General features: G+C 41.0%; 1 long non-coding RNA gene across 2 annotated transcripts in view; it reads right to left on the minus strand.

Annotated features, from left to right (window-relative positions):
* The window catches only part of LOC132396391 (uncharacterized), a 38,512-nt gene extending 22,311 nt beyond the window's left edge, over positions 1-16,201 (minus strand). Inside the window, exons 1-3 of one of the 2 annotated variants that reach the window (XR_009512969.1) lie at positions 16,078-16,201; positions 14,498-14,650; positions 10,231-10,588 (exon numbers count right to left, since the gene is read on the minus strand). This is a non-coding gene — a long non-coding RNA (uncharacterized LOC132396391). Of the gene's footprint in view, positions 1-10,230; positions 10,589-14,497; positions 14,651-16,077 lie in introns of those variants that run through there. The other variant, XR_009512968.1, reaches the window with a different exon arrangement.
* Positions 16,202-22,564: the final 6,363 nt, after the last annotated feature.

A 22,564-nucleotide genomic window follows, 5' to 3' on the forward strand; every position in this document is an offset into this window, starting at 1 on the left:
ACTCCCCAGTATATTAAAACTGCGTCCTCTTGTGGCAACTATTTCAGCCCTGGGAAAAAGCCTCTGACTATAAACAAATGGTCACAAATTTTTCCCAGGGGAGCGTCGTCTAAACCTCAAGGGCAGAGGTTTAAAGCGATAGGGGAAAAATTTAAAAAGGAATCCAAGGGCAATTCTTTCACACAGAGGGTAGCAAGTGTACAGAATGAGCTGCCAGACGAAGTGGTAGAGGAGGTACAGCAAAAACATTTAAAAGACACATGGCAGGTGGGTGGACAGAAAGGGTTTTGAGGGATATGGACTGAATGCAGGCAACTTTGTCAGCATGGATGAGTTGGGCTGAATGGCCTCTTTCTGTGCTGAACAGCTCCGTAACTCTATGAGTTTACAGCTACTGGGCCAGTAAGAAGCTAAACATGCTGCTTCCTGACTGAGGGCTTGAAGAAATATTGAGCTGAATTTGTTTTTCTTAATGTTGCAATTTCATATTTAAGCCAGGTAAACATAATCAAATTCTCCCATCACAAGAAACATTGTAGCAAATTCTTTAAAATTTTTTTACAAAAACTGATAAAATCAAATTGTCGCGACAGGATGAAATTAAGATCTAAAGTAATAGACTATCTTATCAAATGGTGGAGGTTAAAAGGGAATTTAAGATCAGATGTAATATTAACTAATGTGACCTTCTAGTGCATGACTTATTATCACCTTCCTTTCTACCTCAGTGTCACCAAATCTTTTTCTTCTCCGCACTAATACACAAGGATTAGAAGACACTGCACTTCCAAGTACTTTTCTATGGTTCTGTAAGATGAACTGCAGTAACTCTATCATCTTCCTGGCATGCCAAAATTTGGAAGCTGCCATATGGAAGAAAATAGCCCAATTGGTGCCCGGCTGTCAAAGGCATCAGGATCTTGGAAATGATACTGAGCTGAGGTTTCACTTGCATATGGAAGTGATAACATTCCAGGGGAGTCTGGGTTTGTGTCAGTGATTGGGAACAACGGTTGACGAGACCTCGCCATTGAATAAGCAAGTCAAACCACAATGTTTGTTCTTCAGCGTGGATAAACTTTGCTGATCCTAGCAGGGCTGCTATAATTGATCCCAGTGGCAGCTGGTGAAAGTCTGAATAAAGTTGCCAAGGATTCATTCTGGATGTCAGGCTCTGCCTTAGCAGATGCGATCTTTAGATGGATAGTCTAAAACTACCTACCAAATGATAGAGCAGTGCCTGTCACACTCCCACCTTGAAAATGCCCTTATCTTCTGAAGGAGAGCAGAGCAAGTCGGCCATTAGGATTATCAAAAGCAATGTAAGTTATCAGATTGTTGCATTCTGAAATGTAACTGGCGCAGGTTGTACTCCACCTGTAACAGGACTGGGCCACCACAGCACCGAAACTCATTCTGTATAGTATAACTGCCCAGTCGAAGTTGCAGAAGACACCTGAATTCATTGGAATTACATTTTAAATAGATTTTCTCCAGATTCCCCCTCATTGAATACAAAACAAAGACTAGGGACAGACCATTCAGCCCTCAATGTCTTTGCTGAACATGCTGCTAAATTAAGCTGATTAACTTCTGCCTGCTTATGACCCTTATCCCTCCATTCTCTGCATTCTCAAGTGTATGTCGAAAGGCCTCTTAAACACCACTCTTGCATCTGTTTGCACCCCTTCTCCTGGCAGCGCATTCCAGGCACCTACCATTCTTGGTGTGTGGTTCTTGGTATCAGATCGATCCCTTGTACACAACATGCCTCCTTGTCAAGTTCAACAAAGGGCTTTGGAAATAATAGTTTATGAATCATTGCAGTGCAATAATAAAGCCATTCCAAGTGTTTTGAAATGTAAATTGGATATACTGATAGGTAGAGTGCATGTTTATCCTGTCGCCATGTGGGTTACTCATGAACACTCTGGAGTTCTCCCACAGCCTAAAGATAAACAGGCTGGTAAGTAGCTTAGATCCGATTGCGCTGACTCCTTATTTCAGATGGGTCTCCCACTCCAGTTCTCAGACTCGATCCTCCACGTTCATTCTTTGTACAATCACAAAGGCCAATCATTCTTCATCAAACAGTCAACATCCTCAGACCTCGAGACAGCAAAACATTTTACATTTCAAACCTTTTGACTTGGACAATGACCTTTCCTGCACTGTATATTGCTGCTAAGAGGGCGGACCTCTGCTGTCAGCATTGGGGGACGTTCTAGGAGGGGAGCTTACCTGACCATGAAATCCCCAAAACTTATAAACAAGAAGTGAAGTACTTACATTTTTATTAAACATCTACTTTACGTAAGTAATAGAAGTGTCATCATCATGAATTTAATCCAATAGGCTGTGATTTGAATAGGAATTTAGAAGTGAAAGTAGGTGTACACTATGGGACAAAATGAAATTTGGTTTTGCAAAACAAGGCCCGGATAACAAACAATATTTAATGGAACTTATGAATACAAAACTTTCAGTGTTTTCCAAACAATGAAGTAGAGCTAGTTTTAGCCAGTGACTTACTGGCTTTGCTAATGCCTACACTTGACATATTTTGAGACCTGACTTTATTTAATCTCAGCACTTGAAGAGAGTGGATAGATTAATCTGCCAAGTGAGAGGGGCTTTCACTCTCAGCAGGCTTGCTCTGAGAAGGCCAGTTAACATTTCATCACAATAAACAAAAGAGATTCTGCAGGTGCTGGAAATTTCAAGCAACACAGACAAAATATTGGAGGAACTCAGCAAGTCAGGCGGCGTCTATGGAGGGAAACAAACAGTCAACATTTCAAGCCGAGGCCTTTCATCAGGACGAGAAAGGAAAGTGGGCAGAAGCCAGAATAAGAAGACAGGCGAGGGGAAGGGGTACAAGCTGGCAGGTGACAGGTGAGTTCAGGTGAGGGGAAAATCTGGGTTGGTGGGGGAAGGGGCTGAAATAAGAAGTTAGGAAGTGGAAGAGATAAAGGGCTGAAGAAGAAAAAAATCTGATAGGAGAGGACAATGGACCATGGAAGAAAGGGAAAGATGAGGGAAACCTGATGTACAGCGTGGCTTGAATAAAGGAAATTTCCTCTTTCCTTCATCAATAGCAGATTATCTTGGTTGAATTACTCCAACAACTGTGTGAGACTCGACATTGACTGGAGAAGCAATGTCCTTGTTTGCTTTGTAATGAGTTTCTTACCTCAGTCTTCCCTATAATTTGTAAAGTTCATGTTAGGAATATGATCAAACACTTGGTTTTTATCATTGCAGTACAACCATTGGGTCCAAAGTTCTGAATGGTACCTGGGCTGGATTGCTAGATTGCTTCACCAATCGGAATTAGTGAATTAAACCCATCAGAATCCCAGTTCCTTTGTTTTGAAATGACACCAAGTGCTCTTGAAAGAAGACCCTGGCCCCTTTAAGCTTGGATGGTCAAATTTGAGAAGCCATTGTTCCAGTACCAAGATGGATGACCTTTGGTACAAAGGTCAGCCGGGAAAATAGAGTAGGAGTTGCTTTGCAGGCACCACACTACAACACAGCAGTCTGTGTGGTCCGTATTCTCTCCTTCCTACAAAGAGGAGAACTTTCAGTGCACCTGTATCATCAGTAGAACAATTACAGAAGTAAATTGCACTGTTGAACTAAGAAATCTGTCTATTTCCCCATTACTGTACTATTCTTATTCTCTCCTTCATCTCAACCCCTCTAACTACAGCTGGTGTTCTGTAGTTTTCCACAGCAATACCATTACCTTAGTTATTTAATACTAATAATGGCAGTGGTGCATAAATTTACTTCTCAGTTAGGTTTGACTAGGAGTCCCTGATTTTGAAGAGAAAACATTAAGAGCCCTTCAGCATTCTTTAGTCACTTCTGCTGGAAATGGAGACTGAATGTTCTTGAAATTGCAGTTCTTTTGCTTAGCGTAGATGGCATTGAGTCTTGGAAACTTTGTTTTCACTCATGGAAGTGAATTAGTGTTAATCATTTGTAATGCAGAAACACAGGAGTCTGGGTAAAACAATCAGACTAATGCATTTGTGTAAAGAGCATTGTGAGAGTCTTCTTTAAGAACTAGGCCCACTGATTTTTTCTGAAGGTACTGGAATGGAGCTAGGTGCATTTTATAATGGTGCTATGGCTGATAGTTCAGATGAATTAGTATGTCAGGGCATAGCTGAAGCAGAGTGAAGATCTCACAGTATAGAAACATAGTCATTGAATGTAGCCCTGATGTCTCCCCATTGTTGACTACTGATGCAAGGTCAGTAGTCTAGAGTCAAAGACAACATTCCACAAACAACAGACACATGACCTTGATGTAAGCGCGCCCTCCAAGCACCACTGACGTTTGGAAGCTTTTCAAACAGGTTTCTGCATTTTCAACTCAAACTAGCACAAGCTCTGTAATGTGCCTTTGCTAATTTGCAAAGAACAACAGGACTATATCATGCACTGTATTACACCCAGATACGCAGTCATGTAACACAGTTACTGGGCACAATGAGCTAAACCTATGTCACAATATTGCAAAGATATTTAATTTCCTCTTCTGCAGAAATTTCCCCTTGAGAAAATATACATTACTGGTATGATTTGTGAACCACTTTGCTGACAACCACTCAAAATTTTGTTTAAGCGATTGCAGCACGTGATAGAAAATTGAAGTCTGAATTTCTTTTTCCTTGAATTCAGACTCAATACCAAATACCCCAAGCTCAGTACATAGACTTAAAAATTAAAGGTTGCATTGAAAAGTAGTGTTAAAATTAGCTAGATTATACCAACAATTAATATCCCAAAAGATCTGTTATTCTATGGAAAGTTGCAGTGTTTTGTATTAAGACTTTTTGACAATAATTAAAATGATCTGAAAATCATGAGTTTCTCAGTTGACACAACTTACATTTATTTTAAGTGCTTCTGGCAGATGAGGCTTCCCTCGCACTCCAGAAGGAGTGTGAGGTTTGAAGGTATTCTCTGAAGCATCTTTCTCTTGGACCAATGTTTGGAAGGCAATGGATTCTGGCTCAGGCTGAGGGAAGGATGAAAGCTGGTGAATGCCAAGAATCTGATCTAAAGCCATCAACAGCTTGAAATTGGAACGCACTTTGGCATTTGAAATGAACTATTTGACTTTATGTTCACTATCGAAAGAACTGTGCCTAGTGTTCACTGTGCTGAGAGTTGCCATGGGGCTTTTGTGAGCTTTTGGTTGCAAACTTGCTGACATCAGTTTCTGATCCAGCAAGGCTTTCTCTACTGGGATAAATCTGTGAACAGGGTAGCTTGAAGTTAAACTGGAGAGTCCCTTGAAACAGGCACGGGGACCGTGCTGTGTGTGTATCCTGTGCAGATGACATGCCAAATTCTGTTTCCTACTCATTTAAGATATCAGAATGTGGTGGCTTTCTAGGCAAAGAGGGCAGTGGAAAGAGGTGTAGAGCTCAGTGCCAGGGATATAGCTTCAGAAATACTTGTACAGCACAGGAAGACATTTAATGGTACAAAGAATATCCTTGCAGGCAAATGCATCAGCAAATGCCATATCCTGTTGTCCAATTTCATTACTAAGCAAAAAGTGCTCAATTCACCAACACAATCCCATCATAGGCCTGAAAACAAACACTCAGAGCTATACAGAACAGTGTCAATCCTGTGCACTCAGCACCACTGCAGGCCTCAAGTCACTTTCCACAGCTTGCACACATTGCTAGCTTTCCAGTCATGACTGCCACATCAAACAGATGATGCTCCACTTCCTCATCCAGGTCATTTATAAAAATCACAAAGAGAAGGGGTCCCAGAACAGATCCCTGAGGCACTCCACTGGTGACCAACCTCCATGCAGAATAAGACCCAGCTACAACCACTCTTTGCCTCCTATGGGCAAGCCAATTCCGGATCCACAGAAGCAAAGCTTTAGAAAAAAAATTGTTGTCCAACGTTACCTACCTTACCTATGCCCCCCAAAATGTTATAAACCTCCATAAGATCACCACTTAGCTTCCTGTGTTCCAGTGAGAATAAACGTAGATTCTCTCTCTCCTTTCAAGCAAAGCTCTCTGTTCCATGCCAGGCATCATCTTACGTGAATCTCGTCTGCGTTCTTTCTAATGCTACTGCGTGCTCCCTGTGTTGTAGTGAGCAGAGCTGTATGAAATAGGTGAACATTATCTTTTTTTAATTGACGTGCTGGGTGCGAGAGAGGAAAAGGGTAAGTTCCCAAAGATGGAGATACTAGATAAACATACTTTCTCAGCTGCTGAAAAGCTCCATAGTGTTTCCATAGAATCTCAGAGCACTATTCCAGAATGAAGAAGACAACAAAAAATAGCAGATAAAAAAATTGGTTGAGGAGATCGAGTTATGAAAGTTTCTTCCATTTTAGATACAAGAGGCATGCAGTGTCACAATGACCTCTCTGGCTCCAATCAATAGTGAAATTACGTGTCTTGTTAATCTTTTCTGTGATCTGTGACTATAATCGAGAAACACTACTGGTCATAAAAAACTCTAAAATCTACAAGTCTATCTCACTAGCAAGCGGTATCACAAAAGTGCTGCTCAGTTACGCCCAAATGCGGGGAGTGAACCCTCGCTTTGTGCCTCAGCTTACTACAGCTACTTGGGGAAGCAGTGCACGAGGATACAGAAGTGCAGGAAAGCACCAGTATTCAACGAGAATCAAAGCCGATGCCTGCAGGAAGAATTAAGAGTCGGCGTACAGAGAAGAGGTGGAGAGACTTGTCGAGTGGCACGAGAACAACCTGAGTGTCAGCATGGACAAGGCAGAAGATATGATTGCGGGCTTCAGGAAGGCCAGGCCAATCACTCTCCATTGTACATCAATGGTGCTGCTGTGGGGAGAGTGAAGTACACAAAGTTCCTTGGTGTGCACATAATGGATGATCTAATCTGGACCCACAACACGCGCTCACTAGTCAAGAAGGCACAGCAACATCTACACTTTCTGGGGTAAAGCTCCCTGCCCCCATTCTAACAACTCTCTACAGAAGCACTCTCGAGAGTGCCCTGTTTGGCTGTATCATTTTGTGGTGTGGAAGCTGTAAGGCATTGGACTGCAAGACAGTAAAAACTACCGAGAGGATCATTGGGGTCTTCCTCCCCCTATTTGTGACATTAACTGGAAGCATTGTATTTGAAGAGCCCAAAACATTGTTGAGGATCCCTAACATGCATCCCACAAACTCTTTGACCCACTACTGTCAGGAAGGAGGTACAGGTTCATCAAGACCGGGACTGCCAGACCGGGTCACAGCTGGATGAGCACCCTGACATCACCAAGCTCTCGTCACTAAGACAGTCAGCTGCTTACTCTATATTGTACCGTTTACTGTTTGCCTGTGTGCACTGTATGCATTTTGAATTACATTTTATAAAATTATTTGTGGTAATATTTTGTTTTATGTGCTATGTGTGATACGGGTTTTGTGGTTGCACTGTGGTCCGGAGGAGCATTGTTTTGCTTGGTAGTATATATGTACAGTCAGAGGACGATAAACTTGAACTTGATATTATTTTTGATTGGTTCCTGATTGGTATTAGTTTTATTTTTGTCACCTGTGCTGAGATGCAGCGAAAATCTTCTGTTTGTGTGCACTCAGTTGGTCGTGCCATATATAAGTACTTTGGAGTAGTAAGATGCAAACACAGAATGTTTTAGCTACAGCAAAACTGCAGCTCCAATGAACAAATAAAGTACAATGCATGACCTGGGAGATCACGAGTTGGGCAGTGAGTGCAGGAGGGGATTGGTGAACAGGACTTGGTGTGGTTGGGATATGGGAGGTGAGAGGAGGTGAGCAGGACTTAGTGCAGGTGAGATACGGACAATGAGACCAGAAGGGGATTGCAGAGCAGGACGGTGTGGGTGAGGTATGGACAGTGAGAGTAGGACGGGATCGGTGAACCGGGCTTGGTGTGGGGGAGATATGGACAGTGAAAACAGGAGGGCATTGGTGAACAGGACTTGGCATGGGTGGGAGATGGCAATGAGAGTAGGAGGGGATGGTAGAGCAGTCAGTGTATGGGTGGGATATGGCCAGTGAAAGCAGAAGGGGATTGGTGAAGGATATGTGGGTGGGATATAGGTAGCGAGAAGAAGAGGAGATTGATGAACAGGACATGATGTGGGTGATTGGATGGAAACTTGGCAAATAGAATTTCATGAGGAAAATTGGAATCAAAAGGCACGTTATTACTTAAATGGAGAGAGACAGCAAATGAATGATGCAATGGGATCTGGGTATTCTTGAACATAAATCACAAAAAAGGTAGCAAGTAGTTAGTAGGACAAATGGCATGTGGGACTATTGCAAAGGAGGTGGAGTTTAGAATAATTTGTTACAGTTCTTCAGAGTGTTGGTGATGCTGCTGTTGGAATACTGTGCACAGTTTTGGTCTCTATTTAGGAAGAGTTTTGTAGCATTGCAGACAGTCCAAAGGAGATTCAGCAGGTTAATTCCTGGGATGAGAGGAATGTCCTATCAAGGGAGGCTCAACAGGTTGGATATGTTTTCTAAACAGAAGGGATTCTGCTGATGCTGGAAATGTGTGTGCTAGTCTTGATCTGTATTCTCTTGTAGGAGAATCCTGAATGAAGGAAAACCACATTCATTTTTCTCACAGTGTGTGTCTCAGGAATTCTCTACTTCCGAGATTGTTAGAAGTATTTAGTATGAGGGTGGATGTTATTTTGATAGATTGGGGGTGGAAGGGTCTAGGATAGATTGACCATGATCATATTGTGTGGCAGGTGGCTTAAGGGGCCTGGTGACTACAACTGCTCCTATTTCCTGGTGTTGTCAAAGCCAATGTGTAAACAAGGGCCCTGGTATATGAATGGGAACTTCGGAGATCAGTACCCTATGAGCTAGATACTGAAGATTAGAATTTTTCAACAACGGGATAGTATCTTACTGGAATTGACCTAAATATGATTTGGGATGAATGGACTTTCTTATCCATAACAAACTTATGATTCTTGTCTTGCAGGTGACAGGAATCTGATGATGGATAAATGAGAAAGGAAGGGTCCTGATAGTCCCGATGAAGAGTCTGGAGCTGAAGCATTGACTGTTTTCATTTCCATAGATTCTGCCTGACCTGCTGAATTCCTCTAGCATTTTGTATGTGTCAGGATAGATTTTTGCAACTGTCTTCCCACTTGTCTACCTTTGTGAGGTGACAAAGTGAAATTTCTACCTCATGCTTGTGCACGAATCTAGAGTCCTACACTAACTGGTACATAACAAAGATTCTCTTAAAAAAAAAGTTCCAGCCGCTGCTGTGTATTCTGAATCAGATCTGGGTGTATTAAACTATGGAACCAAAGATGATCTGAGACTGCTGCTGACTTTGCCTTCATCCACCTTTTCATTAGGGACTCCCAGTGAAATCACATTGGATTTTGGGGCCCATGGTATTGCTTCCTTGTGACTGGTGGTAGCATTTAAAGTGATAAAGCATTAACAATGGTTGCATTGGGAACTAATCTGGCCCCTCAATGAAGCAATATTTTACAGAGAAGTAACCCTATGATCAGGTGCTACCAGTGTGTAAAGAATTGCTGAACAACTCTGAGTCATGCTCTGTATGTGTGCAGCTTGCCATGGGATTATGAAGTTATTCCCGGAAAACTGAATATTAATGCCAAGCCTAGTACAACACAATAGCTTAAAAGTATGATAAGGAAAAGGTCAGATGATATGATAGCCAGCAGCTATGATTCATTAGGAGTTTGAGGAGATTTGGTCTGTCACCAAAGACTTAGCAAGTTTCTACAGATGTATCATGGAGAACAATCTAACTGGTTACATCACTGGAGGGTCCAATGGACAGATCAAACGAGACTGCAGAGGCTTGTAGACCCAGCCAGCTTCCTCACGGACTGAAGCCTCTCCACTATCAAGGATATCTTCAAAAGGCAAAGCTTCAGGCAGGTGGTATCCATCACGGCGGACCCTCATACCTGGGGCATGCCTTCTTCTCATTACTACCATCAGGGAGGAGGTACAGGAAACTGAAGTCACAAACTCCGGAACAGCTTCTTCCCTTCCACCATCAGATTTCTGAATGGTTCAAGAGCACATGAACACTACCTCACTTTTCCTCCTTTGCAGTATATATCTATTTTATTTCTTATTGTAATTTGTAGTCACTTTTTATGTCATTTTGTACCACAAAACAAGTTTAATGACATATGGCAGTAATAATAAACCTGATTCTGATTACAGCAAAATGTAACCAGCATCAACACTAATTGAGTTATTTTGATGGATTGTTTATGCATTTATGTTATAGGGGCTCTCGTCTTCTTCGACGGTTCCTTGGGATCAAGGTTGACTTGCTTATACTCAAGTTTTGCGGGCCCTGAGGAGGTTACTATGGTAAAACTGCGGACTCTTCCACCAAAGCACAGAAGGAGCCTGACAGGCGTGATGAGGCTGGTGCGTGAGCGGTTCGTGAGGTGGTATGCTCCATCTACCACCTATACAAGGGTCCTGTAAACTCGCCATCCATGGATGATTCAACTTTTGTTTCTGTAGAGGTTTGATAGGCCAGCCTAGAGCAACAATTATAGAGGACTGATTAGATTTAGTTGGCAAAATTGACAAGTGATATTGCTGATTTTCAATGGCTATCACGTAAACAGAAATATTTGAAAGAAATTCTTTTCAGATAATCCAAGGGAACGTTATTGACAAACATAAACAGTCCTGTCAATTTTTTAAAGGGGTCCTATTTTGTGATTCCATGTGGCAGTACTTGTTTTGAGCTTACCTTTCACAATGCACTCCAGTCCCTCAGACTGGAAATTGGGAAAAGCCCTGTGAAGTCATTACAGCTGGGTTATTTGAAAGTGGTCTTAATTTGGTGAGGAAAGAAATTAATTGGAACAGCTGTTATTCTGCAGTTGGTTTCATTAAATTCTGGCACTTATAATCGCCTTTCAAAAACATGGGCAGATATTAATAATGAAGAACAGCAATTTCTATGTATTTAGGGAAACAAGTTTTACTTTGGACTTTGAACCTTAGCCTAATCACAAGGCAATTTATAATAACCGATTAACCTATGAACCAGCACATCTTTGGACTGTGGGAGGAAACCAATGGCCACATGGGAAGAACGTAAAAACTTTCTTACACAGAACGTCAGGATTGAACTCTCAACTCTGATGCCCTGAGCTGTGATAGTGTTATGACAGCACCCTTGCGTCCTAATTCCTACCTTGTAGTAATATAATGTGATATTCCAACATCGTGTTTCCATACTCAAGTCAATTTATTTTTCTAACTTCTCAGTTATCAAACAGAAGGTGGTCTAAAGTTTAGAGCTGCAATAATTTCATCACTTGTGATTGCAACTGATGTTCAATAAAGGAAATGAAGTATCTGGAGAAGTAGGAAAATATTCTACAGAACTGCCAGAACCAAAAGATTGGTAATACACAATATAAAATCTCGCAGGACTAGAGAAATTGATTCACAGTGAAAGGCTGAATGGGTTACAACTTTATTCCTTGGAGTGTCAGACTGTGAGGGGAGATCTTATAGAGGTATACAAAATTATGAGGGGTATACGTTCAGTGGACATTTTATTAGGTACACTTGTACACCTGCTCATTAATGTAAGAATCTAATCAGCTAATCATGTAGCAGCAACTCACTGCATAAAAGCATGCAGACATGGTCAAGAGGTTCAGTTGTTATTTAGTCCAAACATCAGATTGGGGAAGGAATGTGACTTTGACTCTGGAATGATTGTTGGTGCCAGAGGGGGTGGTTTAAGTATCACAAAAACTGCAGGTCTCCTGGGGTTTTCATACACAGCAGTCTCTAGACCAGGGGTTCCCAACCTTTGTTATGCCATGGACCAATACCATTAAGCAAATGGTCCATGGACCCCAGGGTGGGAACCCTGCTGGAGTTTACAAGAGAATGCCGTGAAAAACAAAAAAAAAGCATATCCAGTGAGAAGCAGCTCTGTGGGCAAAAATGCCATGTTAGTGAGAGAGGTCAGAGGAGGATGGCCAGACTGGTACAAGCTGACAGGAAGGCAGCAGTGAATCTAATAACCATGCATTTGAACAGCGGTGTGCAGAAGAGCATCTCTGGATGCACAACACATCGAATCTTGAAGTGCATAGGCTGCAGCAGCAGAAGACCATGAACATCCAAAACTGCACTCAATGGCCAATTTATTAGGTACGTGCGTCGAAATGGCAGTAAGGCAAGGGTTAAAAACAACAACCAGGTGGTTTGTAGTCAAACCCAGATAAGGGGGACCTTTGAAATTGGACTGCTGGAGCCAACCTTGCCCATTGCAGGAAGACAGGTGAGAACGAGTACGTCAGTGTGTTATCAGCCTAGAAAAACATGGCTTCCCTTTCCACAGTAGGGACAGACAATGGAAGGATGCGAAATAGACCTAACAGCAAAGGGGCGATTGCTTTACTAACTTCAAAAGATTGTCAGTTGTCAGCTTGAAGTTTTGAGTGACTTTTGACATCAGTATTTTGAATGGACGATCGATTTTGCAATTAAGGAGTGAAGCATACACAATACACTGAATGGTCAATATCGTAACCAATAAGCTAATTGTGTACAAGTACAGCAGTTTTCTGTTCAGTCTTCAGAACGCTGCAGTGAGAGGAGCCGTGTTGTTCTCCTAGTGCACAAGTAAGATAAATTATGTTTGAGTCATAAGAGAGCGTGTGTTCTGTATCCAGCTGTTTTAGATATTTCATTTTATTTGTTTTATTATTGGTGACAACACCTGAATACTTGTAGGCTTTTTCTTCTGAGACTGGGTGAGACGATAGCTAGAGGTCACACGTTTAGGGTGAAAAGTAAAATATTTAATGGGAATTTGAGGGGGAATTACTTCACTCAAAGTATTGCAAGTGTGGGATGAGCTGCCAGTGGAAGTGGTAGATGCGTGTTCAAATATAACATTTAGGAGAAGTTATTAGATTTATTGAGTTGAGTTTGCCTGCAAGGAAATGAATCTCAGGGTTGTATATGGTGACACAGCTGTACTTTGATAATAAATTTACTTTAAACTTTGAAGATAGACAGACACATGTATGAGAGAGATACGGTCAGGGTGCAGATAGATGGGACTAGGCAGGTAACCAGGCCAACGTAGATTAGATGGGCCAAAGAGTCTGTTTCTATATTGTAGTGCGCTGTGAATAAATAATATTGAAGAGGATAGAGTTTTATTCCCAGAAGAAACACTGAAGGGTAACACATGCTTGAATACAAGTTTTAACATTATGAAGGGTTTGATAGGACAGATGTAGAGAAGGTATTGACATACATAGCTTGTTGACATGTAGAATGTAGCAGAATATTACAACAAAGATCCTCCCTGAATCTGCTCTGCCATTGAATGAGTTGGTGATTGTTTGTAAACTTGTTCCGATTTATGCCTGTTTCCCAATTCCCTTCATACCTTCAGTCTTTGAATATATCCAGTACTAAAGGTTAAATGTCATGTAGAGGATTTTGAGCATTCAGAATCCTTTGCAGAGAGAAACTTCTCTTCACCTTGTTCCAGAGGGCTAAACTTTAACCTGAGACCATACCCCATTAATCCTTGACTTCTCTCAACACCCTCATGGCAATCATTTTAGGAAATTAATGTGTTGTATCATCTCTTAATATTTTAAATTGTAATGGGCGTAGGCCATTTCTACTCAGTCACAAAGTAAACTCATAGGATCAGAGAATCTTTCCCTATTGGAAGAAGGGCACTTGGCCTATTAAGTATATGCAATTTCTATTCACCAGCTATCAAATTATCCCACGTGCCCTACACTCCATCCTCCATAGTCCTTTTTTCAAGTACTTTTTCAATACTTTTTAACTGTTGTCTTCATCACCATCTCTATTAGTACGCTCCAGAACTCAGTCACTTCTTCCTGCAATCCCCCCGTCCCCAGCATCCACTATGGGCACTTTCCTTTCCTCCCACACCCCAGGAAACATCTTAATTACAACAACTAGAGCCTCTCTTCCTTGGAGTTATTCTGGTATATATCTTCTGCACCCTCTATAAAACCATTACCTATTTTCTTGAGGTTTGGCATCTATAAGTAGAAACTTGAATCCACTTGCATCCAAAGCATTTTAGTGTGGTTAGCTTTGTCATGCATTTCAAGCTTCTAATTATATACTTTCCTAACTGCTTTCTCAATCTACACTGTCGCTTTCAATGACTTATGCACATAATTGGTAATTAGCTTATTATTGACAGAAGCACTGAGCAGCAGTGAAAAGCTTTTGTTGGCATACCATCCAAACAGATCATTCCATTTACAACGACATTGAGGCAGTACAAAAGGACAAAAAGAAAAACAAAGTTAAAAATAAAGATAAAGTGCAGTGTAAGTGGACAAATGAGGTCCAATATACCCTAGAATTCCCTGTTCTTGATCCCTGTTAAAAATGTGGCCTTTATTTACCTCTCTCTGCTGAAGGGTCGTTGGTTGTACTTTTCTACACAGGGTTTCAGCAAATGTCATGTTCATTCTGTTCCTGAATGTACCAGAACTGCTCAGCAAGGCATTCTGTTGAATGTTTGACATCTTCCTTGGTTGCTTCAGCTTGAAAAAAAACTGTAGGAAATAACAATAAAAATAATGAGAAACAACTTATTGCACTTTTTTGAGAATTGCTCTTGGCCAAATGTTTCTAAAATATGATTGCTGGAAATTGAATACCAGTTGAATTTCAGAAACAAACTGAAATATGCAGGTGGTAATATATAACACAATTAGCACCAGATGTAGAGGTTGTCAAGTGGTATGTTGTTGTATTACTTCATTCCTTTTGTTACTGGGCTGAATTGTGCTTGATCTTATCTGCTTCCTGCATGTGTCACCCTCACTATTCTTGTGCTGACTGTGACCTCATGCTCAAGTGGAGCTCAAACTCTCACTGCCACAGTGGTCCCAGGAAACAAAATGGTCTGGAAGTGTCTACTGGGCCTTAGGTGATGCATCCTAAGGCCTCACTGCACCAACCATCTTGAAGGGGTTTTAACAGCTTGCTCCCAGCAGATAGGTAATTGAATGAAATGTTTTTGGTAATCACAAGCAGTTAAAAATATTTCAGAAGTACTTCAATACTGACAAAAAAGATTAAGGGTAAGAAAACTAATAATTTTACTTAAAACCCATTTAAGTGATAAGAATGAATTTAAAGTATTAAGAAGTAAATCAAAAATCAGCAAATAAATCACTTTCCTGCACATATTCTTTCAGTCAATGGCAGCAGCTGCATTCGGGGCAGTATTATGTGCCAGCTATGACTATATTAAAGTACTGAGGTAGAGATAAAGAGCTGAATTTGTACTGAATCCAGCAGTGAGTAAGGCATTCTCTAATTTAGGAGTATTGGGCAGAGGAGGTTGGGACTAAGGCAGCACAGGGAGGGATCTTTAGGATTTCTCAGCAGTAAATCATTCATGTATAACACATTGGCTTGGATACCAGCAGTGGGTTGATCTGAGAAGAGAAGATTGCTGGCCATTTTCTATAACAGAGTTCTCAACCTGGGGTCTCTCACCCACCCTACTAACCTTCTGAAGAATGAGAGAGAGAGGCAGTGTCAAAGATTAGAGGGGATTCATGAGGCTTTAATGATATTGAGGAAGGAGTGGAGTGAATGCTACAATCCAAGCCTCGGTGTCCATCGTTACCAGCACAAAGTCCATGGAGTGTTGAGACATAGGGTGTCATAGTGGGAGGTCAGCTGTTTGAAACTTCTTCTGTTCTGAAATGGCACAGCCTGTGCCCAAAGTCTTACACACTGTGCGCTTACAAAGCTATCCCTCCCATTGATGCTGAAAGAAACAGCTACATGTACTCTGCATCCTCTCTGCTTATGTGCATCTTGTCCAGCTTGTGGGTGAACAGCTTCTAACTGCAGCAAGACCAGAACAGACTCCCATCTCTCCAGCTATTCAAACAAATAAAAAGGCATTCAGGCACCAACAATACACAAGCGCACTGAAAAAAAAAGAAGTCAGTGCATAGTTTACCTTTTGGAACATTACATTGCTTGGTGAACTTTAGACACAGTTATATGTGATCTCCTCTCTCTTCAGTGGATTGAACAACTGGTAGCTTGCCATCTATATTACTTTGTTCTAGCCTTGTCCCACTACCCACCAATATAAGTGTATCAAGCACGATACAGTGATTCGCTCAAACAAGTTTAGGCTGGCACCAACCCGCTTAGGCATGCTTTCACAAAGCCGCATGACCTTACATCACCATCTGTTTTGTCCTAAAATGCTTCTGAAAATAAGCTGGTTTAAAAAGCCTGTGTCACTGCTGACAGTAATGTTGCACCAGTCTTTTTGTTTACTTTCTCCTGCCCCATGTTGCCAAGCGTGACTGCCAGGAAAGAGGAGGAGGGATTACAGCCTTCCTCATTTCCTTGTCATCATGCACCAATTTTGAGGGTAAACAGATAGGGTGAAAAATGTGTATGACTCCCATGAACGTTAACTGGAAGCTCAGCCTGTTTTTTTTTCTGCTTGAAAAAGACTTTTATGTGCAGAGGATCTTTGATCATGCAGCTTTAGTGAATGAAGGCTGGTCCTGGTTCAAAGAGTGCAAGTGAACCGAGTGACTCAGGTCACCATCGGTACTGCTTCTAACAGCTGTGATTAATTCCTTCACTTATGAACATCAGCTGCAGCAACATCTTTCTCCAAGGGTACTCCACATCGACAAGATGCTATCAGTGTTTATTAAAGACACTAAAGAAGACCTCCACTGGTTCATGTGCACCATTAACACTGTACGCACACCAGGAAGCTTTCCTGTTTTCCTTGTTTCTAGTCAAATTATAGGAGCTTTCTGAAACTACTCTATTGCGGCTGTGCCAGACATGCTAGGAATTTCCAGTGCTTTGACAGACTGTAAATGTACGAAACCTCGCTTCACTGGGCACCATGTTGGTAAATATTTCTGCATTTCTGAAATGGGAGGTTCAATTCCAGCATAGCCTTCCCCTTAATGTATAAAGGGTGTGTCCTTGTGGTTAGAAGTTTATTCCTCCATCTCTGATTTGGTGTAACACTTACCTGCATATGTGAACTGAAGATTAATTCTCCTTTGTAATATAAGTACAAACATTTCAAAATATCTGCTTCTCACATTATTCCTGGGCTGTGATAGGGGACAGGGTTTGGAATAAGTTACTGTATTCAGAAGTGTATTAAAGTGTATTCAAAGTGTATTCAAAAACATTTGGGAATGAAAGTGTGGGTAGTAGTAGTTTTGTCTTGCAGAAATTATTGAATTGAATAGACTTTATTAGTTACATCCATCAGATACATGAGGAGTAAAATTCTTTACATTATGTCTCCATCTGAATGTGCAATGTGCAAATTGTAGTAATTTGTAATAAATAGTATACACAGTAAAATATACAACAGAACAGTCAAAATAGCATAGAAATACATAGTATCAACGTAAATTAATCAGTCTGATGGCCTGGAGGAAGAAGCTGTCCCGGAGCCTGTTAATCCTGGCTTTAATGCTGTGGTACCGCTTCCCGGATGGCAGCAGCTGGAACAGTTTGTGGTTGGGGTGACACAGGTCCCCAGTGTTCCTTCGGGCCCTTTTTACACACCTGTCACTGTAAAATGTCCTTGAATAAGTGGGAAGTTCACATCCACGGATGCGCTGGGCTGTCCGCACTGCTCTCTGCAGAGCTCTGTGACTGAGGGAAGTACAGTTCCCATACCAGTCAGAATGCCCTCAGATATGTCCCTGTAGAAAGTCCTTAGGATCTGGAGACTTAAGCCGAACTTCTTCAACCATCAGAGGTGAAAGAGGAATGCTCAGAAGATGTTTAGGAACTTTTGGTAGTGTATTTAAGTGTTCGAGTACTTGAGTTGTGGAATAACTCAGACCAGTAACATCAGGGGAGCGTGTCTGCAACAGTCAACCAAATGACCCAGATTACTAGGATGATAGCTATGTTTAATTGTAACAGTTTATATATGTACATACACCACATTTGTAATTGGATTAATCAGAACATGCAACTAAAATAGAATGTGTGAGACTTGTCCCTAACCAGAAATGGGGAAAGGAATCTGTGTGTGCTGTTACATTTTACCTTCACAAGTGTAACAGTTTTGCTAATCCCCTTTAATTTTTTGGCCTTGTTTTTCCCAGTTGTATTTTTTAAGGAATCCTAGTGCTCCACATTTTACATTTCTTGATATTGTGGTAAATGGATTTTGCCTTTCTATCTCATCCTTCATAAGTAATATTGAATTTTTTTCAAGTTAGCATTACTATCCTCACCCCCTCCCTACTTCTCAAGACCCTGCCTTTTCAATATGTAGTGCCAGCTGCACAGTACTGTGTTTGCCCTCCGACAACAGTGTAAAATGTAACAGTTCCATGGTCACCTATGAACGTTAAATGCAGCTCATGGATAGTGAATCACTAAATACCAATCTTCACAAGTTGCACTAGTTGAATTCCATCACTGAACTTCTCTCTTTCCTAGGTCGTGCCCATTTGAACTATGAGTGGTTGGAAATTCTTCCATAATTAGGACATTAAACTGCACCATGTTCTTATCTGGTTAACTGGTTTTTACACACTTGTTATCTTTACTGTGTCTTGTTAGCATTTTTCAATTAATAGTTTATCACTCCTGTCATTGCTCAGGATACATTATTCTTCAAACTTACTTCCTGCTTTAAATTATCGCTTATTACTCTTGTATAATTCCTTATCAATAATGCAACCTTTTAATCTCATTTAGTCCATCTTGCAAGACATTTGTGCCAAATGAACTATCCCTTGAGCATTCCATTTGATTCTGTGCTGCCACTTATGGAAATGTTCACATTGCTTCCATATATTGTTGTTACATTTAATTTGTACTTTGTGGTTGTCGTATTTGAAGGAACAGAATTAAACATTCAAGCCTGTTCACTATTCACTAAGCTCATAATGATTTACCACCCATCTTCTCAACTTACCCTGATTATCCTCCATTATCTTCAGTTTTAATAGGAAATAGCAATCTTTTACTTTAAATTAACAATTAACGTGCCTTGGAGGGGAATTCCAAACCTCTAACACTCTTGGATAGAAATGCTTCCACTCTCTATTCCTCAGTGATCGTGTTTTATATTGTAGATTACATTTCCACCTACAGAAGTAGTTTCTCCCCATCTATCCTATCACCATAACATCTTCAAATTCTTAATCAAGTTGTACCTTCACCCATTAACTATCTAAATTCCAGGATCTCAATCCTAGTTTGTGTAATCACTTCTTGTAGTAATGCCCCTGAAGTCCTGGTATCATTCTGTTGTATGTACGTTCCCACCGAGACCAATATGTGCCTCTGTTAAGTTTTTATCTTCTATAGGAGCTCACAGAAGTTTGGTTGTGATCATGTTGAATTTAAATAGCTGCTGCATAGCGTAATGTGTGTCCTTTGTCATCCCGATATAAAGGCCAGCAATTTCTTAAACCTTTCAATAATTCTTTGCACACATTCATGACACTTTTTATGATCTTAATGCAATGATGTTCCAATACCCTCTGGACCTCCAGTTTCTTCCTTGTCAGCATTTAGATATTACCCCATTCTCTTCATTAAAGATACAAAGCAGATAGCTTTTCAATTTCATAAATATAAGCAGAAAATGCCAAAGAAAGTCAGCATGTTAGGCAGGCTGCATTGGTTCAAAGAGGAATATTTGACATTTCAGATCAAAGACCTGAAATGTATGGATGAAACACTGCCAAAGGTTCTATCTACTATTGTACAGAGGAAGCTTAAGGAAGAAAGAAGAAAGAACGACAAGTCAGCATACAGAGAGGAGGTGCAGTGGCTAACAGTCTGGTGCAGAGCCAACAACCTGTCTCTGAATGTGAACAAAAGAGATGGTTGTTGACTTCAGGAGAGCACGGGGTGAGCACTCTCCACTGACCATTGACGGATCCTCTGTTGAGATCATTAACAGCACCAAATTTCTTGGTGTTCACCTGGCGGAGCATCTCACCTGGTCCCTCAGCACCAGCTCCATAGCAAAGAAAGCCCAGCACTGTCTCTACTTACTGCGAAGGCTGAGGGAAGTCCATCTGCCACCCCCCATCCTCATCACATTCTACAGGGGTTGTATTGAGAGCATCCTGAGCAGCTGCATCACTGCCTGGTTCGGGAATTGTACCATCGCGGATTGCAGGACCCTACAGTGGATAGTGAGGGCAGCTGAGAAGATCATCGGGGTCTCTCTTCCCACCATCACGGACATTTACACCACATGCTGCACCCACAAAGCTAACAGCGTTGTGAAGGACCCCACGCACCCCTCATACAATCTCTTCTCCCTCCTGCCTGCTGAAAAAAGGCATCAAAGCATTCAGGCTCTCACGACCAGACTGTGCAACAGTTTCTTCCCCCAAGCCATCAGACTCCTCAATTCCCAGAGTCTAGACTGACATCTACATCATTTATTATTATATTGAAAATTGTCCTCTACTGTGCCTATTGTCTTGTTTATTAATTATTGTATTGCCCTGTACTGTTTTGTGCACTTTACGTAGTCCTGTGCAGGTCTGTAGTCTAGTGCAGTTTTTATGTTGTTTTACGTAGTCTAGTGTAGCCTTGCGCTGTCTCACATAGTCTAGTGTAGTTTTGTGTTGTTTCATGTGGCACCAGGGTCCTGGAGGAATGTTTTGTTTTGTTTTGTTTTGTTTTTACCGTGTACTGTACCAGCAGTTTATGGTTGAAATGACAATGACTTGATCTCAGAGTCATCATAGTAGAATGTCACTTCATTGTGGCAAATGTAGTGAGACAGAGAAGCTGAGGGAACAGAATAGGATCCCTACAAGAGGCAAGTATTTGGCCAGAAATGCTAATCGTTCCTCTTTCCATCAATCCTGCTTAACCTGCTGAATTTTTGTTTCAGATTCCCAGCACCTGCAGTTATTCTGATTTTTCAGTATCCTACATCTGAAACTCTTCACATTCAGTTGCTTATTTGCTTAATAAATTAAAATATCTCTGAAACATCATACTTCTATTTATTGAATTGAATTGGCTTTATTTCTTACATCCTTCACATACATGAGGAGTAAATATCTTTAAGTTACGCCTCCATCTGAATGTGCAATGTGCAATTTATAGTATTTGTAATAAATGGTATGTACAACAGGACAGAAAATATATCTTAGAAATACAATTGTATTAGCATGAATTAATCAGTCTGATGGCCTGGTGGAAGAAGCTGTCCCGGAGCCTGTTGGTCCTGGCTTTAATGCTGTTGTATCGTTTCCCAGATGGTAGCAGCTGGAACAGTTTCTGGTTGGGGTGACTTGGGTCCCTGATGATCCTTCGGGCCCTTTTTATGTACCTGTCACTGTAAATGTCCTGAATAGTGGGAAGTTCACATCTACAGATGCGCTGGGCTCTCCACCCTACTCTCTGCAGAGCCTATGATTGAGGGTAGTACAGTCCCATACCAGGCAGTGATACAGCCATTAGGATGCTCTCAATTGTGCCCCTGTAGAAAGTTCTTAGGATTTGGGTACCTATATCAAACTTCTTCAACCATCTGAAGTGAAAGAGGCGCTGTTATGCTTTTTACACCACACAGCCAGTATGTGCAGACTACGTGAGATCCTCGGTGATGAATATGCCAAGGAACATAAAGCTATTCACCCTCTCAACCCCAGATCCATTGATGTCAATAGGGGTGAGCCTGTCTCCATTCCTTCTGTAATCCACAACCAGCTCCTTTGTTTTTGCAACATTGAGGGAGAGGTTCTTTTCAAGTTTTGTGCTGTAAGCAAATTTGGACATGTGGTTTTCTATCCAATCATTAAATAAAACAAAGGTGACTTGAAAAGAATTACACAGGGGTAAGCAGCTGTAACGCTTTGTTTGACAGAGTGGCGGTGGTAGACACAATGGGTGGTTTTCACAAGTGAATTGGATCAGTATATTGCAGGGTTTTGGTGGTGGAGTGGTATTACCTGCCTCATTCTTTACAGTCAGCATGGACTCAAAGGAACAGATGGCCTTCTTTTGTGTTTCAGTCATTTAATGGTGTAATGAGTAATGGACAAAGTGAACTGGTGCAGGTTCAACATAAAAATTTAGGTGAGGCAACTCCCCTCATGCTGCAGATCATTCTAATTATATTCTCATTAACGCCACTCTTGGTTCTCCGCTTCACAAGTCAGAGTGATATTTTGCCTTTAATTCCATGTACATGAAGTTTAGACAATTGCTCATTATGAAAGATTTTATCAAATACCTTCTGCAAATGCATACATCCATAATAAATCCATAACACCCATAGGTATTTCCTTGATTAATTTAGACCAGCTCTTAAAATAATAATTCAGATTAATCAAATTACACTTTACAAATCTATACTGATTTTACTTAATCAAATAAAAATTTCCAAGATGCTGATGCACCTTAATTACACAGTCTGACAATTTCCTGATGATTGAATGGTTTACTTT

The sequence above is a fragment of the Hypanus sabinus genome, chromosome 7 (assembly GCF_030144855.1).
Source record: "Hypanus sabinus isolate sHypSab1 chromosome 7, sHypSab1.hap1, whole genome shotgun sequence".
Taxonomy (NCBI): Eukaryota; Metazoa; Chordata; class Chondrichthyes; order Myliobatiformes; family Dasyatidae; genus Hypanus; species Hypanus sabinus.